The sequence below is a fragment of the Hakea prostrata genome, chromosome 7 (genome assembly GCF_041222555.1).
Source record: "Hakea prostrata isolate BN-2017 chromosome 7, UWA_Hpros_2, whole genome shotgun sequence".
Taxonomy (NCBI): Eukaryota; Viridiplantae; Streptophyta; class Magnoliopsida; order Proteales; family Proteaceae; genus Hakea; species Hakea prostrata.
In genome coordinates, this window is record NC_142606.1 from 69,903,350 (window position 1) to 69,909,636 (window position 6,287).

Genomic DNA, 6,287 nt, shown 5'->3' on the forward strand with positions numbered 1-6,287 from the left:
GAAGTTATGGAGGCGTCAATGGGAAGTGAAGATGTATGCCACGAAGCCACCTGCGGATGCTCAGAGTGCACTTATAGCACCCACTAATGGTAGGAAGAGGCAGATAGCGCGTCAATTTGAGAAGTAAATGGAGGAAGGCTGGATGACTCCCTTCATTGCAAATTTTGAAGAAAAGACCATTGCCCTTGAGAGAACTAAAAGAATCAAGCCTAATTAACATACTTTTGCTTATGTTGAACTCTATAAATTTTGGAACATAATACTTTATTCCTTTTTCTCTGATTCATTCTTTTTGAATTTTGAACTCATGTAATTCCTTTTATTTAATTATTTAGATTATTCTTGCTCTTGATTATTATTGCGTGCATTTATTAACAGTGATGGTAAACTGTGGATCTTGTGACTATGAATCGCACCTACGGGTTGTCGGGCTAGACCAACACCGGCGGGTGGGGTGTGACACGTTGACTCTAGATAGGAAGTGTTACTAAACCGAGTGCTTGGTGCCATGGGGGAGGTATCTGAACCTAGAATGCTGTGATTAAGTAGATGACTTGCATTGGGCTAGGTATTACCTTGACACACGCCAATACTCATTCCAATAGTACTGGTGAGAGAGTGTGGCCCTAATCCCTAGGATGATTGATGAGAGGACTGTTATCCTTATACCTTGGTCGTGACACCCAGTTTGATCTGAGCCGTTGGGGTCTGTTTGAGACTACCCAGAGGAGGCTAGTGTTGTATCTTAATGTGTATCCACCTAGATAGAGACTTGCATTGATTAGAGTATAGGAGCATTATCTTATTGCATTACATATCATATCATGTTATCATATATTTTCCCATGCTTCTCTCTCTCTCTCTCTCTCTCTCTCTCTCTCTCTCTCTCTCTCTCTTGAATGGTATATATTAGGGGTGTCAATTTTCAACCCGAACCGTTAAAACCGGACAGAACCGGCCTATTATAGCCCGAACCGGCCCAAACAGATCCTTAATGGGCCATAATTGGGCTGAGGGTCCTCAGCCCGAACGGTTTCGGGCTGGCCCGGCCCAGCCCATGTGCACCCGTCAGCCCGTTAGTCTTTTACATAAATAAAATTAAAATATTAAATGTAATTAATTTTTTTTTGGTATTGTTTAAATGTAATTAATGATCCATGAATTTCGGTGTTTGAGACGTTAAGAATCGAGTTTGAGTAGTTGAGAGTTGAGTGTTAACACGTTTAATGGTTTAAGTTTTAAGTTTTAACTTTTTAATTTTCAAATTTCATTTAGTTTTTTTATTTTAAAATTTAAAAGTCTTAACTGATAACTCTTGACTCGTAAGTCTTAATCTTGCTTGTTAAATTTTTAATTTTCAAATTTCATTTAGTTTTAGTATTTTAAAATTTAAAAGTCTTAATTGATAACTCTTAACTCTTAAGTCTTTACCAAAAAAAAAAAACTCTTAAGTGGTTTGGGTCAAGCTAATGCCATCACTTATCGTTGGATCTACTTGGAGTCTTCATCCTCTATCTTTTGTAGTTTTGTGTGTGAGAAACTAGGGTTTGGAGTTGAGGAAAAAATAAAAATAAATTTCAATATTGATTATTAATTTAGTCCAAACCATTAGCCAAACCGAATCCAAATCATTAGGTCAAACCGTTAGTCAACCCAAACCGAAACCGCACCAAACTGAAACCGCACTGAAACCGTTATCTTTTAAATGGGCTGGTTTGGGCTGAAGGTTTTTCAGCCCGAAACCGTTAGGCCCGGCCTAAAACCGCTCCAAACCGCACCGTTGACACCCCTAGTATATATATACCATTCAAGAGAGAGAGAGAGAGAGATTTGAATTACTCGCTAAGTTCTTTTGAACTCATCCCTCGTGGAAATGTTGCTTTAAATTTTGTTGCAAACCAAAATGCCTCGATGTTTCAAGATTACGAGACATCAGCGTCTGATGCGTACGACATACCAAATCACTAGAGTGACTACGTGCGCAATGATTCATGTGCATGTCTGAACTGTGCATACAAAGATTAGTCCTATGCTTAGGAAGACAAAATCTATTGGAGAAACAAAAAATTTTGAGTTTCACATTTATCATTTAATTAAGAACACTTACAAGATGTAATAGATTTGTCCCCTTTCCCTTCCGGTTTAACTTTCCCTTTTTGAGTAGATGTTTCACCTTGTTTTGACTTCACTTTCGAATTGTTTGAGATCCATTTGAGATCCTTTGATTATTCTTGATACTCATTATTATTTTAAGCATTGGATTCTTTTATTGATTCTTTCTCATGATTATGTTATGAAGTGGAGTGGTATGTGACTTAACGTGAAACTGATCTTGTGACTGTGGATCACTCCTATGGGTATTCAGGTGGATTAAATACTTGGTGGGTGGATGTGAAACTTAACAAACAGGTTCTTACCACTTCCCTTGGCCTTCCCAGAAGCAAACGACTGTGATTCCGTATTCTTGAGAGCCTCAATACATCGGTTAAGGGTCACATTCTAGCAAGCATATTTTATAGAATTCTTGACAACAAGATAATCACTGTGAAGGGAATTCAATAATATAATAAATAAATCTTGGTCATCTAATTTACTTTTCTCCCTTGTGCAGTTCAAATCGTGAACTAAATTCTTAAACATGTCCATATTTTCTAATCGATAGTACGATCCGTTTTGAAGCCATACAACCTTTCCTCCAAATAAATCCTCACTTAAATTCTTTTTCTGGTAAATTTGTTCAAGTTTTGTACACACTTTAATAAGAGTATCATCTTCCTCACCAAGGCACCGAATAACACCATTAGTGTTATTCCAAGGCATGCAACTAATTGCATTCTCCATCACCTCAATCCTCAATATAGGGTCTATGCTTTTAAAGAAAGCATCAAGGTCATCAATAGCCCTCAACAATCTCTGTTGGGCCATCAAGGCTCTTATTTTTCTTTTCCAAATGCCAAAGTCTCCAGTCCTATTAAAAATTTCAATATCTACCTTTGAGCTCCCTATTAGAACTCTAAGATCCAAGTACTTAGTGTTTGCACATTGACCTACAGCTAAGCTAGGGCTAGGGGTAGTCACATTGAGAGGAGAAACCTCCATAGACAAGCCAAATCCTTCACTAGTCTCCACTTCAACCAATTAAACAACAATCTCAAAAACAGAATATACAATCTAAAATAGAGGTATAATCTAAAGCCAAAATACAATCTAAAATTACCAAAAATTAGTCAAAAACACAAGAAGATATTGGCTGAATGCTACACAGTTTAACAAACAATAACCCACAAGGCAAATTGTAAACAAATTTTTAGCATATATATGCCAAATATTCAACTTAGATAATTACAAATATCATTGACCTCATGAACATTGCGAATAACATCAGAGAATATCAATTGATGCACACACAACCCTAGCCGAAATGGATTAACAAAGATTATTAATCTAAACAGCATAACAGTGATGAGCAGATAGATCAAAACATGTTCAAAAAATACCACAAAGGTCTCTGTGCTTTTTAAACATAAAGTGCGGTGTCAATGCTTTAAGGCCTCCATTTTGGGGTGCCAGTGCAATTTGCTCTTAAAAAAAAATAAGAAAACACTAGAGAGGATTCAAGATTGCAACCAAGTCACTCCATAAACACACTACATTCATGTTACTTCCTAAACTATGAAATAAAAGAAAATTTCACCATCATTGATTTATTTCAAATAAACCAAAGAAAACATTAGTTGATTTGGAACCAACCCCCCCCCCCCCTCACCCCAACCCAAAAAGAAAAAGATAAAACTAGTTTGAAAGACTTTGGATCAAGAGAACCTACTTCTTTTTATAGTTCTTAAGAGGGGGTAAATTGGCAAAACAATAGTAGTGTGAGTGATACCATCACAGATTTTGTTTGGTTGCTAGGGGAATTTATGGATTTAAGGGAGGGAAGGGAAATTTTAATACTTAAAATAGAAACTTGCATAATCATTGTAATGCCCCGCATCTTTTTTTCTATTATTATTTTATTATTGTGAGTGAACGTATCATTGTGGTCAAGGTCAAACATCGCTTGTGGGTCCCATAACAGTGAAATTAAACTGAACTGAAAATGAGAAAATGACCAGCGTAAATTTTTGAACCCGGAGTTATGAGTATACTCATCCCAAAGTGGGCCTTGTGTAAGTAAAAGAAAGGGCCCACGAGGCCATAAAGAGGCCCTTAGGTAACTATATATGTATACATATATTATATATGATATGTTATTATATATATTAAATATAAAAATATATATTATTGGGGTGAGTGGAGGGAAAGAGGGAGGAGGTGACACCTCTCACTCTCCCTCCCACTTACGTGTGGTTTTTTTTACCGACTTTAGTGAGTTTAAGCAATTTTGCTTCTGTAGTGCGTAATTAATGCGCACTACGGTGGAGCGAGCCGTCCGATCTAATCGGACGGCTCGGATGATCCTTCTAATTAAATAATCAAAAAATCCCTTTACCCCTTTACGTTTACCGTGTGAACAGGGTTTTATGAGTTCGGTTCGGTCTGATGCAAACCAAACGGTCCATCTGAGCGGTTCGACTGGGTATAGTAAATGTAATTAAACGTGTATTCCATACTACCAGCCTATACGTATATACGGTTGTACAGTAACCGTATATACAACCAGTTCAAAATCGTAAGAAGCTAAAAACCAACCCGCCCATTTCATTTTCATTTCTGTTTTCGTTGTTGGCTGATCTGAAGTTACAGCGAAATCGCAGCAGAGAAGAAGAAGAAGAGGAAGAAGAGGAAGAAGAAGCAGCGGTGTTCATCGCAGAGGAAGAAGAAGCAGCGGTGTTCATCGCAACGATTTCTGTTTTCGTTGTTGGCTGATCTGAAGTTACATCGAAATCGCAGCAGAGAAGAAGAAGAAGAGGAAGAAGAGGAAGAAGAAGCAGCGGTGTTCATCGCAGAGCATTTTTAAGAAGCAGCGGTGTTCATCGCAGCGAAATCGTAACAAGCTTGAAGCATCGTTAGTTGAGTTCGAAGAGGAAGAAGAAGCATCGGAGAAGTAGAAGAAGCATCGGAGAAGTAGAAGAAGCAGCGGAGAAGAAGAAGAAGCAGCGGAGAAGAAGAAGAAGCAGCGCAGAAGCTCCATCTGCGATTTAGAGAAATCGATTTCAGATTCTGGTATTGTCTCGTCTCCTCTCGTCTCTGCGATTCTTCTTTCAAAAAGGTAATAACCAACTCATAAAACCCTTACCATGGAAATTCCTGATGATGTGGTCGAAACCCTGATTTGGTCGTTGCTTAAAGATGAAAAATGCTCTGTAATAACTTGATGTGGTCGAAACCCTGATTTGGTCGTTGCTTAAAGATGAAAAATGCTCTGTAATAACTTGATTTGGTCGGTTTTCTTTAGTATTTGTTGTTTTACCTTTTTGTGGGGTTGTGGAGGGGTTTAATGTTGTTGTTCTTTTAGCATTCAAATGTAAGTATAGATCAATGCAAGGTAACTGTAAGTTTGTAAGTCAAATAATGACACTAATGTGTGGAATGGATATTGGAACTCCAAATATAGACAACAAATACTAGTCATAATACCAATGATTAGTAGTAGGTGCAGACAATTAGTAGACTGTACAATGAAAAAGAAACATATAAAACCACCTGGAAATAAGGAAGCAATGCCTCTTCTCTGGAGGCATTTTTGACTCATCAAAATCCTGAGCCACATTTGGAGACTGGTCTGTTGATGATCCTTTACCCCCAAAGAAGTTGATGATCCTTTACCCCCAAAGAAGTTGATTAGAAAATCAAGTTGATCTTCATGAAGATGCACTAGCATAGGAAGGAATGCAATGGTTAACCTGGATCGAAAAACCAAAACATAGCCATGCTTGAGAAACTTATAATCGCTTCACATCGTCTCATTGGACAATGAGGTTGGAATCTATATTGTACATCCAAAACTGTTGTCATGGTTTTCGAGAGGTCATAGGGTACTCTATTATTGTTGTAAATGGAATCGAAATCCAATTACACTAGCACCTTTCTGTGTACTGCATAAAATTGATGCATTTGGGTAAACTTTTAGAGTGTCTTAATGGTTCTCATTTCAATTGGTAAATCCTGTAGAGAGAATGGTTAGTTTAAATTTTTCGAGCTGCTATTTTGAACGGTGACCTTGTATAATGAAGGGTCACTTTGGGTGTATCTCGGGTTGTCATTTGTCTCCTTCTTCAAGTGGGTTTAATTGGTGCAATTTGTTTATCTATTTATTGTAAGTATTGTCTTCAACAAGTTTACCC